Here is a 20,265-nt window from a genome sequence, read left to right as displayed (position 1 = left end):
AATACTGCTGGGGAGGACTGGGAGGTGGGGGGGGTGCTGGGGCTGCCCAGGGGCAAAGGTCAAGGGTCCCACCCAGCGTCAGGTAAACCTGGGCTACTCCAAGCCAGCTCTTACCTGGGAGGTTATGGACAGGTTGAGTACGGTGAGCATGCGTGAGCACTCCTGGGCTATAGCATGTGTGTGCGTGTGGGTATGTGTGCAGGAGTGTGGGTGTGCGGGTGTGAGTGTGGGTGTGCCTGTCCTGTGCAGGCTGGGGATGCTTGTGTGCCCAGGGCAGTGTGTGTGTGTGTGTGCGCACACGCGTGCATACAGGTGGAGGAGAGACTGCATGTGAGTGTGTGTGACTGTGAGTGTCTGAGTCGGCAGATGTGCAAGCACCTGGGGTGTGGGCATTGGCAGACCACAAGTGTGACTGTGTGTGCATGCCACATGTTCAGGATCCTATTGAAAAACACCCTGTCCTTTGGCAGTATGGAGCTGCCGAGGTGTCCTTCATTATATCCAAGTCAGCCAGCGTGGCTCTCCTGGTCCCTGCCACCCCTTGGGTCTCAGCTGTTGCTGGAGCCAAGTGTGAGGGACGGAGTGGACACAAGAGGTGGCGCCATATCCCTGTCTCCACGACAGTGGCCAAAGCACTTCCTTGTTTCCAGGAGCCTTCCTCCTCCTCTTCCCCCGCTCCCTGCCCCACAAGGGCGACAGGGAGAGCTTGTGACCTTGGCCATGGTAGCACTTCCGGCACCCAAAGCCATGCACCATGGGGGCAGGGTGGGAGAGAGAGGGTTCCGAACTTGAAGTGAGAGGGCCAGGATTGGTGGGATCCTAAAGCACCCACTTCCTTGCCATGTGATCTCAGGCAAATAGCCTGCTTGACCTCTTCAAGCCTCAGTTTACTTATCTGGAAAATGGGTTCCAAAGTCCCGCTTCCAGGAGACTTGGAAAACTGGAAGAGGCTCTGTTTGTCATTTCAGGAGGTCACTCTGCTAAGCTCAGTCAAAGCCAGGCCTGGGCCCTGGGTACCAAAGCCGGGGAGGGAGCTGAAGGAAGCTGGGAGAGAGCCCACCCAGGTTGGTGGCTTGTTAGAACAAGGACTCCTGAGTCCACTTTCTGCCCCTGGCCTACCCTGACATAGAGGAGAAGTGAAGGGCTTGGGGTGTCAAGCCACAGGGTCCTGGATTCAAATCCCAGCTCTGCCCTTCCACCAATTTGGCCTTAGTTTTCTCATCTGTAAAATGGAGCTGATAACCCTATCTTCCTCATAGGACTGTTACAAAGATGAATGCATTAATGCATATAGAGCTTAAAGAATATAGCAAGTCTTAGGAAGTGTCAGCTGCTGTGTGATCTCCCTGAGCCTCAGTTTCCTCATCTGAAATATGATGTCTGAAATATGATGAAATAATAAAATGTCACGGATATTAAACTGGATCATGGAAATAACACACCCAGCCAAATCCCTGACATGTAGTTGGTGGGAAGCAGCTATTGGTTCCCTGGAGATTGTGTCTGGGTTATTTCTGTGTCTCCAGTGCCACTGGGGCCTGGTTAATGTATTGAATTGCACAAAACACCAGCGATAGAGGGGTGCGGTGGGGAGGGAGATGGGAGGGAGGTTCAAAAGGGAGGGGATATATGTATACCTATGGCTGATTCATGTTGAGGTTTGACAGAAAAACAACAAAATTCTGTAAAGCAATTATCCTTCAGTTAAAAATAAATTTAAAAAAATTAGCAAGTTCTTGGCAAGGGCCATAGGTGTGGCATGAGCTCCTAGGGCTGGGGATTTGAAGGCTTAGGGTCCCTCTCTGCCCTGACTGGCTCCTGCCCTGCTCTGAGCCTCAGTTTCTCTAGTTGTTGCACAGGGAAGCCTCCTGTGGTCCCTCCTGCCTTTGAATTCCTTCCTGGTGCTGGGAGTGTCCAATCCCAGAGCTCAAGGAGAGGTGCTAGAGAGGTGAGAGTGGGGGCTTTTCCCAGGCCTCGAGGTACCTGCCAGGTAGAAAGGTAGTAGGATGTACTTCCCAGTGACCGCACCCCCACCCCACCCCGCCGCCCCCAGCCCACACTACCCCCGAGCCCTGCCTTAGTCCTTGGGCAGGAGCCTGAGCTCTGGGCTTTTACAGAGAACACAGTGAGGCTGGTGTTATGACTGTCCCCATGGGGCAGTGGTCTGAGCACCTCCCTCATGTTCTCAAGCCCTTGCCATGTGCCAGACACTCTTCATTTCATCTCCCCTGGATTCCATGAGGTGGACAAGACCTTGGCATCAGAGAGGCCCAGGAGCCTACCTGAGCCCCACGGTGAGAAAGTGGCAGGGCCTGGGTTCCGTGGCTGTCTGACCCTCTCAGCCCACAGGTGCCCTGGCTCTCCCCACCTCCTTGTCCCAGGCTCATGGTGGCCCCATCTGAGAATACCCTACAAAAGCTGCCCAGAGCTTGAGGCAGCCCTCCTTCCTGTCTGGACCGTGGGAGACAGATGCCACCCCACCCCGTCGCCCACACCTTCACCCTCTCACCTTTGGTAGGGTGCCCTCAGATGAGGGGTCACCGTGGAGAGGGCAGAGCCAGGGCACCCGTGGGCTCAGAGGGTCAGACAGCTACTCGCCTGGCCCGGCCTGGGCAGGCTGCCGGGGGCGGAGAGAGAACAATTGTCCTGTCCCCGCAAGGTCAATGACTCCCTCAGCATCCAGACTCCGACTGGACTCAGGGCTCCTGAGCTGCTGGGAAGACTAAGGCGGAGGCGGGGAGCTCCAGTTCCCATAGAGCACCGGGCTGAGTGTGAGCCCATCAGGTTCCAAAGCAGGGGGTCATTCATTCACTCACTCATTCATTCATTCACTCGCTCACTTGTTTGCTCTTTCCACTGCCCTCCCCATCACAGGGGCTCCGCCCTTCCCAGGCTCAGGGCATACCCAGGCGTCATTTTTGATTCTTTTCTCTTACCACCCCTCCCTCCCCATCCAAACTGCACATTCTGTTGGTCCTACCTTCAAAATACATCTCAAGTTTTACCCTCTCACCACCTCCACGGCCTCCAGCCCGGTCGGAGCCTGGTGATGCATCAACCTTCCCACTGGGCTCCCTGAGTCCTCTCCAGCCCCCCTGGTAATCCCTCGGGCTCACACAGCCAGCAGATCAGCAAAAGCAAAACGCAAATCAGATGCTCTCCCTCCCCTGCTCTGAACCCTTTAAGATTCCCATATCACTCAAAGCAAAAGCCAAAGTCTTTTCTGAAGCCTACATGATCTGGCCCCGCTGCCCCACCCTTGCTCATTCAGTGTCAGCCACACTGACCTCCCTGCGAAAAACCACCAACTGCAAACCTGCCCCAGGGCCCTTGCACTGGCTGTTTCCCCAGCCTGGAAAACTCTTCCCCTAGTTCTCTGTATGGCTGCTCCCCCTCCTCTTTCAGATCTTTGCTCAAACGTCACCTCCTCAGAAAAGCCCTCCCTGATTACCCAGCCAGGGCCATCTTAGGTTCCTTGGACTCTCTTTCTACTTCGTTTTTCTCTCTAGCCCATACCACCCTCTGACATTGTATATATATTTTACAAGTTTACATGTTGAATATCTTTCTTCCCATAAGGCCATGAGCTCTGACCAGTTGGCTTGGTTCACTGCCGTACCCCCAGGGCCCCTGCCACTGAGGAGCTTCCCCACTGTGGGGGCAGCAGGTGCCTTAGAGCGGGTGTCTGAGAACCACCCAGGCCTTCTGCACTCAGGGCCTCAGGAGCCCCGAGGCTCAGGCCATCCGCCTTCTTGCGGGCATCCAAGGAGTCCTGGGGGAGGCGACATTTAAGCTGGACCTCGAGGGGCAAACCAAATTATTCAGCAAGAACAGAACACGGGAAGGCTTCCTCCAGGGGGTAAGAACATGAGCAAGGGCTGGCGTGGGACAGATTTTGGGGGGTCAGCACAGATTGGGTGTGAGGACCAGGGACACTCTCCCAGAGAAGCGTGTTCTACAGAGCGTTTCAGATGGGTGGCAACTGGGAGGGGCGGCGCGCAGTGAATGGTCAGATTCGCTGGAGAACCACTTGGGGATCCTGAGGGGGATTAGCTGGTGAAATCAATTGGGGTCACATGGAAGAGAAGGATCTGGAAAGCTACTCAGAAGAGCTAGTGTGTCACCATCAAGGAGACCTAGGGGGTTGTAGGAGGATTTTCAAGCAAAGGGGAGATGAGGTCAGCTTCAGGTTTTAGAAGGAGCCTCAGGATACTGTGGCAAGAGGGAGATGTGTTACAGAGAAGGTAAAACAGGAGGCTGGGATATAGTGAGACATGGAGAGAGAAGGCTGGCCAGGGGCAAAGAAGAGGGGCTGGTTCCCTTGGGACAAGAGGTTGAGTGTCTGGGACTGAGTGACATGGGGCTGTGGGGAGGGAAACTTGATGGTCCATGGTCATGGTTGACGCAGTATTCTTGGGTAGAGAGAGAGGCGTTTAGGAAGCCAGGAATGTAGGCAGACCCACAGATCCGGGGTGATGACCCAGAGGCAGGGTCTAGTGGGCGGAAACCAAGAGCGGTCCCCAAGGTTGGTAGCATCTGGCAGTGGGAGGCTGCGGAGGAGACCTGGTGACTCAGGTGTTAGTGGGGGCAGTTTGGGAGTAATCCTGTTTATGGGGCCCCTTCCCGGCTGGGACCCGAGGCCGGCTCCTGGGAGGCTGGTGCTTGGTGGATGACTCATCGTTTTCTCGGCATCCCCAGGCTGAGGAAATGTTCAAGGAGACACGCGGCCCTTCCTTTGGCAGGCCAGGCCCTCACTGGATGCTGGCAGGTCGAGAAAAACACACTCGGGCCTCCCGCCTGGTCTAAGAGCATCCTGAGGGCGTGTCTCCATGAGCCCCAGGCTTCCACAATCTCACACATCCCCAACCGCCTTAGGGGGCTGTCACGACCCCATTCTACAGGTCAGTGAACCAAGGCGCAGCCTGTGGTGGGCACCCAGCTAAGTAACTGCCTGGTGGTGCTTCAGTTTCTTCATCTGAGAAATGGGTCTGATGGTCATCCCTCCCCTATGGGTTGTTGGAAAAACGGAAGGCGGGAATCATGAGAAATGCTCAGATAGTGGGATTGTCATTTGCATGAGGATGCGAAGAGGGGTCCATCCAGGAAACAGGGGCTCTCCACTGGGTGGAGCAGACCTAGGGAAGGCCAGAGGGTAAGATGACCAACAGACCTGCATTCAGGTCCCAGCTCTGCCACCAGCTCCTGGTTCTGGGCAAATGGTTTGCGTACTCTGATCCCCTGCCTGCTTAGGCCTCAGTGGGTGATGACCCACACCCTGGGGGGTACTGGGAAGATGGCATAACACCAGGCCTGACAAACAGGCCAGTGAGTAGGGGCTGCAGCTCCTTCTCAGGGTCCCTTGGAGAATCACCGCCCCACCCCCACCCCAACTCCAGTGCAAAGATCTTCAAATCAGACAGCTGTTAACCTCCCAAGGGGAGGGGAGGCAGCTCAGAGAGTTCAGGCTGAGAAGCTCCCTGAAGGGCTGAGCCTCTCTAGGAGATCTAGGGGCTGGGACAGGAGCAGACCAAGGGGCAAAGGGTTTTGTGCAGAGTGGGAGGCCCCTGCCGGTCAGCAGAGGAATGAGGAGTGTGAAGGCAGAGGTTGGGTCCAGGCTCTGCCATAGACTGCTGTGCAGGTTGGGCAGGTCCCTTTCCCTCTCTGAGCCTCAGTTTTCTCATCTGTAAAATGGGATGATGGTAGCTGTGGCTTCACTTATATCCTTCTACACCATGTTCTATACTGTGTGTATACACTACATATACTGCATACTATATTCTATAATCTAGAAGCATCTATACCAGGGGGTGGCCATAATCAAGCCCTCAATAAAAGGGAGCTATAATTAGGATTATGATTGTGAGCCAATCAATAACCCTCGAATCCGTGACAAGGCCATTCAAGCCATGCTGCTGAGCTGGGCTTTGAAGCTCAGGCTGGCCCCAGGTTTCCACTGAGTTGTGACTCACTAGCTAGATGACCTTGAAACAAGTCACTCTCTGAACCTCAGTTTCCTCCTCTCTGAGACTGACCCATCTCACAGGGTTGCTGTGGGGAGGTGAAGAGAGACTTCATGTCAAGTGCTCAGCACAGGAAATGGGAGCGTTTCTGTACTTGCATCTGTGGCGTGGCCAGGGGCAGGTGGAGTAGGGATTGGAGTCTGGGGTAGGGCCATTGGTGTTGGAGCAGAGAGGAAAGGAGTGGAAAGGAGTGTGTGCAGGGAAACCAGAGGGGGGGACTTCTAGGATGGGGGCTGGTCAGCCGGGTCTGCCCTTGAGGGCTGGGGAACCCCCACCCCCGGATCTGATAAGAGGGCAGAGGGAAGGCACTAACACAGCAGGTGGGAAGGAGAGGCCAGAAGTCTTGCTGGTCCAGGCAGCAGCAGGCTGTCAGGAAAGGTGGGTGAGAGGAGCAGTGGGCTTCCCTGAGTCCAGGTATGGTACTAAGAGCGCGCATGCTCCCCAGGGTAGAGGGCCCTGGGTTCAGATCCTGCCTCACCAACCAACTGTGCAAACTTGGATGCATTTCAACCTCTCTGAGCCTCCATGTCCACATCTGTAAAATGGGGATAGTGATATCAGCCACCTTTTAGGGTTGTTACAGGGATCACTTGAGATGCATAAAGCACTCAGTCAATGCCTGCTGCTGAGCAGAAACAATGACAATCAAGGCACAGCTAGTGCTTATTTTGAAATACCAGGTGCTCTGCTGAACAGGTTATGCCTGGCCTCCGTGTGATTGTCGGAACATGGCTACTGTTAGGATCCCTTCCTGATGAGGCTGTTGAAGCTCAGAGAGGTTAAGTCACATGCCTGAGGCCACACAGCTAGTGAAAGGCAGAGCAGGGGCTTGAGCCCACACAGTGGGGAAATGTCATGTCCTCCACTCCCTGAATCACCCATCCTGATGATAGCAAGGCTCGGAGCCTAGGGTTCCCTTTGGTATTACCTGGGTTTGGACGATGGCTCTTCTCAGGTGGGGAGGCAGGGTGAGTCTGTCTGACAGAGTGCGCCTGACTCTGGAACACACTGCCTGGCCGCAGATGGGATCTGGTCAGCTTGACCCTCAGGGATCCCTGAAGGATGCTATGATTCGGGGAGGGCCGGGTTGCAGCAGCGAGCCCCACGGCCAGCCAGCCAGCCAGCGAGCCCCACGGCCAGCCAGCCAGCCGGCCAGCGCACTTCATCCAGCTCAGGCTGGGGAGCCTTATGCCCACCAGCATGAGACAAGGCATGGCTTGACCACCAGGTCACAGGCAGCTGCCAGTGGCCCCCAGAGGATACAGGTGGGCAGTGCCTGCTCTGGGCAGCACCCATGGAGGAGAGGGAGGAACTTGGGAGGGCTCTTAGAGGAGTTGTGAGTCGTGAAATAGAAGAGGAAGTGACAGGGCCTTCCAGGACAAGGAAGGGGTGCTATGAACAGAGGAGCACAAGAGAGGCTTGTTTTCAAGGTGATACACACAACTGACAATGCAACCACACCAACCAAACAGCAGCCCCCTAAAAGGGAGAGAAGTACCCAGCCCACCCCCTCCACCTCGTTCCCCTACCCAGAGGAGGCCAGTCCCTTATGTATCTTTCCCGATGCGCTTGGCTCTGGAGCTGGGCTGCCTGGGTTTGAACCCCGAACCTGCTTTATTCTTGCTGTGTGATTTGGGCAACTTACTCCATCTCTGTGCTTCTGTGTCTATGTCTAAAAAGCAGAGTGTAGTAACAGGACCTGCTTCTCTGGACTGTTACGAGGACCAGGGCTCCTAAAGCCTAGCAGAGGGCAGGGCTGGTGGCTGAGTGCCCCAGGAGCACTGGCTGTCGCTGCTGCTGTTGCGGTTACTGTTACTGCCATGATGATTGTTGTGCATGTGCAGTTATGCACACTGGGTGTGCAGTTTAAGTGCCCAGCTCTCCCAGCAGGTCCTGAAGCTCAGTTTTCATTGCTTCTGCCCACTGAGGAAGAAGCAGAGGTGAGAAGTCCACCCAGAGGTCATCCCGGTGTACCTGCATCTTGAGACAGGCCTCTGATGGGGAGGGGCCTAATGTCATCGGCTGGACCACCCACCCATTGATTGGGCTTCCCTGGTAGCTCAGATGGTAAAGAATCTGCCCACAATGCAGGAGACCTGGGTTCGGTCTCTGGGTCGGGAAGATCCCCTGGAGAAGGGAATGGCAACCCATTCCAGTATTCTTGTCTGGAGAATCCCATGGACAGAGGAGCCTGGCGGGCTACAGTCCATGAGGTCACAAAGAGTCAGACACAACTGAGAGACTAACACTATTCACTACCTACCCATTCAGGGCTTGTGGTGTGGGGACTCCATCTCTTGCCCCTGCGCTGGGAACATGAGGTGGCGGTGGGCACAGTAAGGATGAAGGGGCTGTGCAGAGAGCCCCTGGCCAGGGCCCAAAAGATGGAGTTTCCGCCACAATTCACCCCTAAGCTTCTTGAAAAAGTTCCTGGCTCTAGACTTTGGTTTCCTTATCAGGAAGGTGGTATCAGGCTGCAGTGAGGAACCAGGGCAACACCTCAGATGTGATGAAGTCTTGAGCTGTTTACTAGGACCCCAACCTTCAGGTTTCTGCCCCCAGGGGATTTACAAGTGCGTTGATGGTGTTATCAGTTGATAAGATCCTAGTTTGGAAGGTATAAAAGTGCTGCTTAGAAGCTGAGTGGCCTTGGGGAAATTTAAGAGGAAGGGGATTAATTAACTCTCTGGGTCTCAGTTTCCTCCTCTGTAAAATGGGCATAGAAATAGAACCTGCTCTGTGGGGTTGTTGGACGCAGGTAAGAAACGGAGCCAGGGGTCTGACTCAGAGTAAGGCTCTGTGATTGGCAGCAGTTGCAATTATTTTAAGGAACTGAGATGAACGAACTCTAGAAACCACCAGCAAACAGTACAGGGCTGCAGGCAATCCATTCATTCACCAATTCATTCAGCAAACTTTGATTGGCACCTGCTGTGTACCAGTTCCTGTTCATTCATTCCACCATGACTTACTGAGCACCTACTATGTGTCAGGAGTAGGACAGACTTGATCTCTGCCCTCCTAGATCTGAGAGTTCCAGGCACCTCCACTAGCTGGTGGTCAGAGGGCACCTAAGGCCTGATGTGCCATCTAGCAGGTTGGCTCAGATGACTGGGCCCCTGTCCCCACTGAGATGGACTTGCTGAGCTCAAGGGACCACTTCTGCCTGGGGTCCCCAAGCTAGCCTGCTGGTTCTTGTGACTCCCCTTTTCCCAGAAGTAGAACTCGGGAGGGAATGGGGGGCGGGATGCAATGCAAGACCTTTCTCATCAGTCCCTCCCACTCCAGTCTTATCACCTCCTCCCCAGCAACAGCACTCATTGTCCTTCCTATTTTCTCCTCTTCACACAGAGGCCAAAGTGTGGTGTTAAAAATGTAAACCTGACCATGTTCATTCTCTGCTCAAACCCTTCTGTGGGTCCCCATCACCATCTGAGCAAAAGCCACCAAGCCCCCAAGGCCCAGCTCTGCCCCTCTTTCCACCTTCTGGGCTTCTGCTCACTGTCCTTCATCTCCCCTAGCCTCTAGGCTGTCCCCCTCCCTCACTAGGCCCTGCTGACATATCACCTCCTCAGGGAGGCCCTCCCTGACTGCCTTTCCAAGATGCCCTATATTCCCCATCACTCTCAAGCCCTTTTCTTCAACTCTGAAGCCCTTATCGCCATCTGACTAATGCTGCATTTTGTGTGTTCCCCTGGGCTCCCAGAGGACAGGGATATTTTCTGTCTTACTCACTGCTGTGTTCCCAGCACCGGGTGCATTCATTCACTGATTCACTCAGCAAACTTTGGTTGGCACCTGCTGTGTACCAGGTCCTGTTCATTCATTCCACAAAGATTTTCTGAATCCCTACTATGTGCCTGGAGTGGAGAGTAGGATAGACTTGATCTCTGTCCACCCAGAGCTGTGAGCCCCGGAGCCCCCCTGCATGGTATGCCCTCAGGAAGTATTTGTTAAATGATGCCTCTAGCCTTTCCATTCTCCTCTTCATGCCTCAGTTTCCTTCTCTGCAGAATGATGGACCAGAGCTGTTACGGGGCCTACCTGAGGGTTGGTGTGCAGGCCAGGGTCCCATCAAAGGCCACCAGACCTGCCCAACAAGCAGGTTCCTCCAGTCTCAGCTGAGAGAGCCAGAAGAGGGTGACAGGGTCAGCAGGTGACCAGCGAGGGCTCCAAGCCCTATGTGGAGGCATCTGGACTCATCCTGGTCACATTGGGGAGCCCAGGCAGGACAGGGACACAACTGTGGGAAGATGGGAGGGGAAACAGGCCTGAAGGTAGGTCTGGGACTGAGGAGATGTGGCTGGTGGTCCCTTAATGGGGCCACGGAAAGCTGGCTCTCAGGCAGAGTATCACAGAGCAGGCGAACATGGGGAGGGAGGGTTTTAGGGAGCTGAGTCTGGTCCAGTACATGTGCAGACTAGAGTCTGAGACCCAGGGAAGATCTGGGTTCTTGGGCACAGCAGCCCAACTGGGAGCAGAAGCTATAGAAATGAAGTGGAGGGGGCTGGGGAGGGGCTAGAGGAATGGCTCTAACAATCTCTTCCTTGTATTAGGTGCTTTTTTCTTCATAAAAGCCTCTTCATCATTCATCCATTCACTCATGTACTCATCAACAACTTGGAGAGAGCTTCCTGGGGTGCAATGGTGAGCCTCACAGATGTGGCTCTTGCCCTGGCAGAACTCAGGATGCATTGTGGGAAGGATGCCATGGGGCATGGTGATAGTGGTGGTGGTGGTGATGGTGATGGTGGTGGTGATGGTGATGATGGTGGTAGCAGGGTGGTGATGGTGGTGGCAGTGATGGTGATCATGGTAGTGGTGATGGTGGTAATGGTAATAGTGATGATGGCGGTAATGATGATGGTGGTAGTAGTGGTGTTGATGGTGATGATGGTGCTAGTGGTGGTGGCAGTGATGGTGATGGTGGTGATGGTCATGGTAGTGGTGATGGTGACGGTGGTAGTGTCGATGGTGGTAATGGTGATGACAATAGTGATGATAGTTACAGTAATAGTGATAATGACAGTATTGATGATGGTGATGGTGATGATGCTGATGCTGAGGTTGGTGGTGTGTTGGCTCCCACGTTATTGAATGCTCACTGAATGCTGGCCTGCTCTAAGTGCTTCCTGTGTGTCTGCACTCTGGGCTCCTGCAACCACCCTGCGAGGCACTGAAATCTTACGCAACTTGCCTGAGGCCCACTGTGAGTCAAGGGGCGGCACCCGGATGTAAACCTAGGCAAGGCAGGCTGACCAGCAAGCTGCTGCTAGGCATGGCCACCTGCCACTTCCAGCAGGCAGTTCCCCCTCACTATCATGATTGTCAGGCCCCTTCCTTGCCCTCTGGACCCAGCATCTAGCACAGTGCCCAGCGCTGGGGAGAATGCATGAGTCTGACTTGCCTGAACAGGATTTGAGGTCAGGCTTTGCCCCAGCAAGCTTGAGCAAATGGCTCCTCTGCCCTTAGCACCTCATCTGTGAAAGGGGAGAACCATCCTCCAGGAAAGCCACCAGAAAGTCAGGGAAACACCACCCTCACTGTAGCAATTGACATTTCCTGGGAGAGAGCCCATCCCCTAATTAGGAGGCAACTGAGAAAGACTCAGCTCTGTCTGGGATGGAGAAGGGCATACGGGAACCAGGGGCTCCTGGATGGGACATACTGTACACACCCCTGCTTGTTGCTTCCCCAACACAGACCCCAGGGAAGGGACTGTCCCTCTTGTGCTCACTGCTGACTGCCGTGCCTCTGGGACCCAGGCTCCAGCCACCCCCACCCAGTTCTAACAAACCCAAGTGATCCTATGCCAATAAAAAGACAGGACAGGGACGGGGGCTGGGAGCAGAAGGCCTGGACACAGATGCTGCCTCTGCTCTTCCTGTGTGGACAGGGTTCCCCCACTGTCCCTCTCTGGACCTCAGTTTTCTCCTTTTGTTCAATTACATACAGAGCAGGTGCTCTATGCCAGGCTCTGGAGACACAGATGAAAACCTCTGCCCTCGGAGAGCTGACTTTCTGGTGGAGACTGATACTATGTAGTAAACAAGGAAAGCTCCCAGCTTGTCACATGCTGGCAAAGCTGTGGAGAAATCACAGAGGAGAATCAGAGGTGCTGGAGTGGGAGATGTTGGAATTTTCACCAGAGTGTCAGAGAGGGCCTCACTGAGAAGGTGACATTTTGTGCAAAACCCTGAAGGAGGTGCAGGAGAGAGTTATGCGGCTATCTGATGGAAAAGGGTTCCAGGTAGAGGGAACTGTAAGTGCAAAGGCCCTGAGGCAGGAGTGTGCGTGGAGGATTTGAGGAACAGTGAGGAGACCAGTATCCCCAGCACCACCCCACCCCACCCCCAGCCTGTATTTAGGGATCAAAACACCACATTTTACCTCTCAGGACCTCAGACCCCAGAACACAATGATTTCTGAGCCCACATAGCCCGATCTTGGGGGGAATGGGTGATGCCACCTCCTGGATGGGGCCAGGTCAGAGGCCTTGCTGCCTGTTTCTTCAGCCCAAAGCATGAATTTTAAGACCTGTGAGGGCTTATAAAAAAGAACACCATAGTTCTCCTGGCTCCACATGACTGACAGTCACGGCCCTGGGTTCAAACCCTGAGCCCGCTGCTTTCTGAATATGTGGCCTTCGGTAAATCCTCCTCTGAGCCCCAGTGTCTTCATCTGCGGAATGAGGCTCCAGTGCCTGTGTATCAGGGTTGATGGGATGGGACTTGGCAGGAAACACACCTGGAAGCACGTGTATAAGTGTCCAGTCTTGGGTCTTCCTGGAGGAGGTACTCAGTATATGTTAAAAGCCAGAACCTAAAATTTATATGACCTCAAACTGTTTTTACAGCTGTTGGGAATTTGTCATATCACTTGAGTCTTCTGAAAAGGAAGAGGGGGCAGGAAGTATCAGCCCCAACTCACAGAGGGGTAAACTGAGGAACCAAGGTCACAGTGAGGCAGGGCCGATAGAAGGCTAAGAGGTGGTTCTCCTGGTTCAGGGAAATCGGGGAGCGAGGGGAGTGGGGACTGTCCAGAGCCCGCCCCTGCCACCCCCCCACGAGTGTGTGTGTGTGTCCACATGCACACACATCGCCCGCACCAAGCAACAATAGCAACTTTCAGATTTGTGGTCCCTGAGCAGGTTTTGTAAGGCATGGCTTGGCCGGTCCAGAGGTCTGTTGTAAGAATGTTGAAAGGCCCAGAGCGTGGGGAAGCTCAGGCCGCAGGCGGGCAAAGGCGGGCAGGTCCCTGCGAAGAGGAAGAGGTCTGGGCTCATGTGATTGTCCACTGGGCCTGTCTGGCAATCCGGTGTCTGGCCTTTGTGGCCAGAGCCAGCTGGGTCTCCGGGTTGGTCTCCGAGCAGCCTGGCCCCCTGTGCCTTGTCGTCCAGATACCCAACCTGATCAGCCTCTGAGCCTCGGCACAGCCTGGGGAGGGGGTGCATTACGAATGAGGAAGCCAAGCTTCAGAGAAGGGTGTGCTCAGCTGGCCTGGGGGGAGCCAGGATTTGGACCCAGGACTGCCTGGCCAAGCCCCAGCGCTGGCCCCTTCCTGGTCATGGCTCAGCCAGGGGCCGGCAGGCGAGCTTTGTGCAGAAGGCTCCCTTCCTCCCTCGGCCTGCCTTCTTGGCCACAGTCTGGCCTCCTCACCCTTGACAGAAGGCCCTGCAGACCAGTCTCTGCTCCTTAGTTGCCGCACTTCAACCTTCATAGGATTCTAGCTCTACCCTGCATCAGCTGCTGTGGGCACTGGGCTCACCTGTGGCCCCTTTGGAGATGTCAGGGACCCCATCCTTATTCAGTGCATTTAAGGGCCCAGACAGCCTTTGCCCCATCCCCACCCAATGCAGGGGTTTCTGGGCCCATTTTCTTTTTTTAACATCTATTTATTTTGCTGCATTGGGTCTTAGCCACGGCCTGCGGGGTCTTCCTTGCATCACGCGGGGTCTTTTCACGCAGGCTTAGTTGCTCCGCACCACGCGGGATCTTAGTTTCCCAACCAGGGATTGAACTCATGTCCCCTGCAGTGCAGAGAGGATTCTTAACCACTAGACCACCAAGGCGGTGTTCCCTCGGCCCATTTTCTAAACAAAGAAACTGAGGCATCAAGAGGAAAGGTTATGTCCTAACATGCGTGGGCCGTGAGAGCAGTGCTTGGACTCCAGAGCTCGTGCTTTTTCCATAATGTAGCCCTCCTGCCCTCAGTTTCTTCAGCAGCAAAATGGGAGCCTGGAACTGGATGATCTCAATTCAGAGCAGAAACTCTGGAGACAGGCGGGCTGAATGTGAATCCCAGCCCCATCTTGTCCTAGCCGGGGAATGGGGCCTTGGATAGTCACTTCCCCTCCCTGTGCCTCAGTCTTCCTACCTCTAAATGGGGCTGAGAGGCATATCACCTCTCAAGCTGCTGTGAGGTCCAGGGAGGAGCCACGCAGAGTGCCCTGGGAGTGAGGACATGCACGGGGGCGGCAGGTTTTGAAACTGCTGAGCTTCCTGTCCAGCCCTCCCTGTGGTGGCTTGAAAGGATGGCAGGGGCCATGTGAATGCTCATTTGTGCTCTTCCTGGGGCACGACCCGGTCACCCAGACTGGATCGGGACTGTGCATGGATGTGTCTGCCAACAGCAGATGTTCAGGGAGCCTGTTGTGATGGTGACGAGCAGTGGGTAGTCCCAGACATAGCCATGAGGCTGGCTCAGGCTGCCCTGGGCAGTCAACGACACCTTTGTCCCCGTTTGTTCCCTTTGTCGCCTCTTGTGCAGATTACGAGTACCTTGCCTGCTCCTGCAAGCTCGACCTTTCCTGGGAGAATTGCTCTGAAGCAGCCACAGAGCACGCAGAAGCTGCCTGGCTAATTAGCGGGTGGCTGCTGGGGACAGGCTTGGGACCTGCTGGCTGGAATTGGGACTCTGGGTGCCTGAGGCCAGTGCCAGCTCGGCTGGGAGGCCAGGCAGTGTGCAGGGCTTCAGGACATCATGGGGCTCAGATCCTGGCTCTGTGGCTTTTTGGCTGGGTGACCTGTGAAGGTGCTTTGCCTCTCTGGGTGGCAGTTTCCTCATCTTGGACTTTAGATTGTGTGGGTTGGGAGCCCAGCCCCGAAATGGGGTCCATGATCAGCAGATAGTGTCACTGCTGCCATCGCCTTGGGCCTGTGCTGGTCCACGCAGAGAATACAAGAAGTGTAAGCCCAGTGACAACCCTTGGGGACTAGCGCCATCTTAGCGTCACAGGCAGCAGAAGAAGCCCAGCTAGGCCTCAGGCCCTTAGCAAGAGACAAGCTTAATCTCTCAGAGCCCGAGCCTCTTTTGTTCCCCCAAGCAATGGAATAATTGAGAAACTGTGAGGTCAGGTGCCTAGAACAGGGCTTAACAAAGATGGAGTTCCTTCCCTGTCCCGCCTCCCTCCCCCTTCCACTCCTCCTCCCTCCCCCCTCCCACTTTCTCCCCATCTCCCGCGCCCTCCCTCCCCAGGCCTCAGGAACACGCTGGAGGGAGGCGGCTGCAACTCCTGTGGGAAAATCAATCGGAGGGCTGCCTGTGGCCTGGGGTGGTCAGGAAGAGCCTCCAGAGGAGGGAGGGTCTCGACTGGACTCAGCAGGCAGCGCGGTGGGGGTTCTATGTGAGCCGAGGTGTGGAGCACACATGGATAGTCTGCTCAGGGGCCACGAGGCTCTCAGGCTAGTGGCCCAGGACACAGGCTGCCCCTGGACCCTAGGGCAAGTCTGGGTTGGGGGGCAGGGTGCAGAGATTTGGAAGATAGATAGGGTCTGACTGTGCGGCCTTGGATGTCAGGCCAGGGGCGTTCTCCCCTCTGGCCCCAGATTCCAGGGAGGAGAGCTTCCAGGCCCACGGGGCAGAGGGGTGTTGGTGAACCGAGGATTGAAGCACAGGAAGAGACGTCCCTGGCTTGGCCCGGCGAGTACTGGGCTGGAAAGCCTTTCTGGAAGGGCCTGCCTTAGGGCCGGGACTCCTCAGGAAGGAGTTGAGTAGAGATTGGCCATCCCGGCAGAGGAGACAGCCTCGCAGAGGCAGGAAGCACGCTTCAAAGCCAGGGTGAGTAGGGCGACATCACAGAGCTCTCAACTGCTGGGCAGAGGAGCCTGGATTTTATCCGGGCGCTGGGGAGCCATGGAAGGTTTGAGGCAGACGGCCTTGAGATGTGATTTTCAAAGTCAAGGTGCAGCCCCATTCGTCAGGGAGGTTGAGACAATCGTACAAACTAGAAACCTGATGGGGTAGGAGTCAGCCTGGCCTCTTACCTTCCTGGGTGTCCAACCTGAGAAAATCCCATCCCTCCAGAAACTTCTGGGAACCTCAGCTTTTGCATGTGTCCAAGTGGCCTGTGGACTTCCTGCCCCCCCTGAGTGCCTGGGATGAGAATGAAATCGACCTTATGTTGTGCCTGCAGCCAGGCACCCCAACATTTCGGCAAAAATTTCCCTGGAATCTTTCATGGACTGCTCGCCATGTGCGAGGTTATTTTATAGAGGTTATGTCATTGCATTCTTGTGCTGTGCTCTGCTCAGTTGCTCAGTCGTGTCCGACTCTCTGCGACCCCATGGACTGCAGCCCGCCAGGCTCCTCTGTCCTTGGGGATTCTCCGGGCAAGAGTACCGGAGTGGGTTGCCATGCCCTCCTCCACTGCCCTTTTAGGCAGCCCTTCCCCAATCATTGAGGAGGAAACTGAGGCACAGAGGAGAGAAATGATCTGCCCAAGGGGCAGGGCTGGGATTGAGCCCAGGCTGGTCTGGCCCCGGAGTCCTTGCTCGCAGCTCCTCCACACCCCTGTCCCCCAGTGGGCCTGGCTGGGGCGTGGCCCCGTCCCCAGGGAGCAGTCAATCTGCCGTCAGGGCACCAGTACGGGAGCCAATTAGTGGCTGCTGCGCAGGGGCACCACACCTGTCCCCCTGCCCTGGGCCCCCCAGAGGCCCAGCCCTGCCCGGATCTTTCAGGCACCACTCTCAGCTCTAGAAGCCGATGCTTCCAGCATTGCACCATTTAGAAGAAGGACAGAGGCTCATTTTTGTCAGAGAAGCTGGGAGAAATCAAGCCAGTGAGAGAAGCGCCCCACCATCAGGATATTTCCACGCCTTGTCTGGGCCGCTCCAGAGCTCGGTTCCCCCGCACCCCCCCCCCCGGCCTGTGCCCCCCACCACAGGCTCCCCTGTCTCTCCCACATCTGCCTCCCTCTCCCCAACCTGGGGCTGCTCCCCCCCCCAACCCCCTGCCCCCTCCCTGGGTCTCCTGTGACAGGGGCTGCTGGCGGCATCGGCTGCAGCTTCTCACCTGCGTGCCGGGTCTGGCTCCAGCAAGAAAGGAGGAGGAGGAAAAAAAGGTCCTTGAGATGGTGACAAAGGTCTGAGTGTGGGCCGCCAGAGCAGCCTGTTTCCAGGCAACTGCTATACCCCGGGCTCCCCGCGGCGGCGGGCACATCCGTCAAGCCGCCGCTCGGCTCAGCGAGGGAGCCGGGGCGGCCCCAGCAGCCTGGGCACATGGCCACGGCCCCCAAGCTGCAGCCCTGCTGGGGACATGAGGCCCCTCTGGCAGGGGCTGCAGGGGAAAGTACAGTGTTGTCATGGCTACTGCTGGCCAAGCACCTACTGGGTGCCCAGCCACAGGCTTGGTGCACACAGGGCAGAGCTCCTACTCGTTATTGAGTCCGTCCCGTCATCTATCCACCCATCCTTCTAGCCATCCATTCCAGATAGAATGCTGGTGTATTGTGCAGGCTCTGGATGGCTGGGTTGAAATCCTCCTTGCTGTTTGATCTTGATCATGTTATTCTATTTTGCTGGGCCTCAGTTTTTTCATCTGTAAAATGGTCACAATAATAGTTCTTACTTCATAGCATTGCCATGAGGATTAAATGACTTAATACAGGCGATGCCTAAGCACAGAGCCTGGCACATATTAAATGCTCAATAAGGACTAGTTGTTGTTTCTATTTTTATTAGTAATTAATTATGTGTAAAGAGACCATCAGGGCAGTGGGAAGCATGTGGCCCACAGCAATCAGATAGAATCTGGGTAGATAGGGTTCATATTTGTCCCACTTTTAATGGTATGACCTTAGGCAAGTCATTTTGCCTCTTGGAACCCCAGGTTCCTCTTGGCTGCACTGGAGAGATAATTAATAGCTGTCTCCATACCTGTTCTCTTCCGGGCAAGTTTGAAGCACTCTCTCTTGTTGGGAGGATCAGTGATGCGTGTGCCCAGGGCCCCACCCTGACAGCACTCAGTACGGAGAGTGGTCATTATTCAACAGACCTGGATTGGCGCCTGCTGGGTGCCAGTGTGGGGGCAGGGAGAGGAGTCAGACCTGCCCGCCGTGCCCTCGCCATCCCCCCACCCACCTGATTTCTGGGCTGCTTGGCCCTGCAGGACGGCCCTGCTTCCCCGCCCGACTTTCTAATTGCTCCAGCTTCTGCCCTTGGGGTTTCTCAGCCCTGTTCCTTATCCTTTTTTCCACCTCCCTTTTTGAAAACAACCTCTGCCAGTGCCCCCAGCCCCGGCCCTGAAGGGAGAGGAGGAGGAGGCAGCCCAAGTGCCAGGGGAGCGGGCACGCTGCCGGCCTTTGTCTGGGCTGCCCGGCGGCTGAGGCTCCATCCCCTGGGGCAGGCCACGTTGCCCGCCTGCTGGCGGCTCAGGGAAGGCCGCGTGGGCGGCGGGGCCTGGGCAGGCCTGGACTGGCCGCGGCCCCCTGGGATGGCCTGGCCAATTCAGGCGGGAGGGAGACCCAGGCTTGGGAGGAGAGTGGTATCGGGCTGGTGCTTCCCATGGCAGCCAGGTCGGGGTGACTGTGTCCTTTGGGGACCCATTGCAGACAGGTCTCAGCACCTTCTATGGATCAGGAACAGTGATGGTAGCAACTGGGCCCTCAGCACAAGGCCACACAGTCTGATTTCAAATCCCTGTTTTGCTGTTTGACAGCTGGGTGGCCCAGGCAAACTCCCACACCTGTCTAGGCCTCCATTAAGCGGTCTGCAAAATAAACATGACAGTAGTCTTACCTCAAGCTCTTAACATGGTCAAGAAAAGCACCCAGTGAGGGTTACTGCCATGGTGTTGACTGTACTCTTGAGAAGTAGGGGCTGAACATTTGCCGAACTCCTACTGTGTGTTAGATCCACTGGAGAGATGATCCATTTCAAGAAATAGCTCAGTTTTTCAATCCAGTCGCTCAGTCGTGTCTGACTCCTTGTGACCCCATGCAGCACACCAGGCTTCCCTGTCCATCACCGACTCCCAGAGCTTGCTCAAACTCATGTCCATTGAGTCAGTTATATCATTCAACCATCTCATCCTCTTTTGTCCCCTTCTCCTCCTGCCCTCGATCTTTCCCAGCATCAGGGTCTTTTCCAGTGAATCAGTTTCTATAATATGGCCAAACCTGAACAAACTATTTGGCTGACCCAATATTTACTAAGCACCTACTCTGTGCCAAAATCTGGGCTGGGCATTGGGGATACCCAGATTAAAGACCTAGGAGAGGCAGGTGTTGAGGAGAGAAGCATAAGGAAATGAGGGGAAGTTATATATGAGGTCCTACTGTGAGACAGGCTCTTTGCTGAGCGTTAGGAGTCCAGGAGTCCAGATAAAGAATATGCCTGCAATGCAGGAGAACCTTTGATCCCTGGGTCAGGAAGATCCCCTGGAGATGGGAATGGCCCACTCCATTATTCTTTTTTTTTTCCCCCCAGTTTTATTTATTTAATTATTTTTTAACTTTACAATATTGTATTGGTTTTGCCATACATTGAGATGAATCCGCCATGGGTGTACATGTGTTCCCCATCCTGAACCCCCCCTCCCACCTCCCTCCCCATCCCATCACTCCAATATTCTTGCCTGGAGAGTTTCATGGACAGAGGAGCCTGGCAGGCTACAGTCTACAGGGTCGCAAAGAGTTGGACACGACTGAGCAACTAATACTTTCACTTTTAGGAGTCCAGAGAGTAGCAGAGGGTCCCCTGCCCTTGTGATGGGAAAGGGCACAAAAATCTGGAAACTGATGATTATGATGCAGGGTAATCAGTGCTGTGATGTGAGGTGCCCTAGGGGCTGTCAACCCAGGCTTGGGAGTCAGGGAGGGCTTCCTGGAGGAGGTGACCTAGACTCTTGGCCTATGATCCACCTTATCAAGTCCTCTCAGTAACAGTTCTGTCATGTTGTAGTCTAGGCTCAGTTTAAACATGTCCAGGTGTGGGAGACTCACTACCCAGGGAGGAATATACTTTTT

The 20,265-nt window shown here is 55.2% G+C and overlaps 1 protein-coding gene and 1 long non-coding RNA gene across 5 annotated transcripts in view; one reads left to right on the top strand and one right to left on the bottom strand.

Annotated features, from left to right (window-relative positions):
- The window catches only part of NOL4L (nucleolar protein 4 like), a 130,421-nt gene that overhangs the window by 6,061 nt on the left and 104,095 nt on the right, over positions 1-20,265 (top strand). The window lies entirely within an intron of this gene.
- LOC139036747 (uncharacterized) lies at positions 13,927-17,487 on the bottom strand. The gene is made up of 3 exons (XR_011489602.1): positions 17,313-17,487; positions 16,286-16,394; positions 13,927-14,049 (listed from the first exon to the last, which is right to left on the bottom strand). It is a non-coding gene; the product is annotated as an uncharacterized lncRNA (long non-coding RNA).

This window comes from Odocoileus virginianus, chromosome 9 (genome assembly GCF_023699985.2).
Source record: "Odocoileus virginianus isolate 20LAN1187 ecotype Illinois chromosome 9, Ovbor_1.2, whole genome shotgun sequence".
Taxonomy (NCBI): domain Eukaryota; kingdom Metazoa; phylum Chordata; class Mammalia; order Artiodactyla; family Cervidae; genus Odocoileus; species Odocoileus virginianus.
This window is presented reverse-complemented; position numbering and strand designations above follow the sequence as displayed.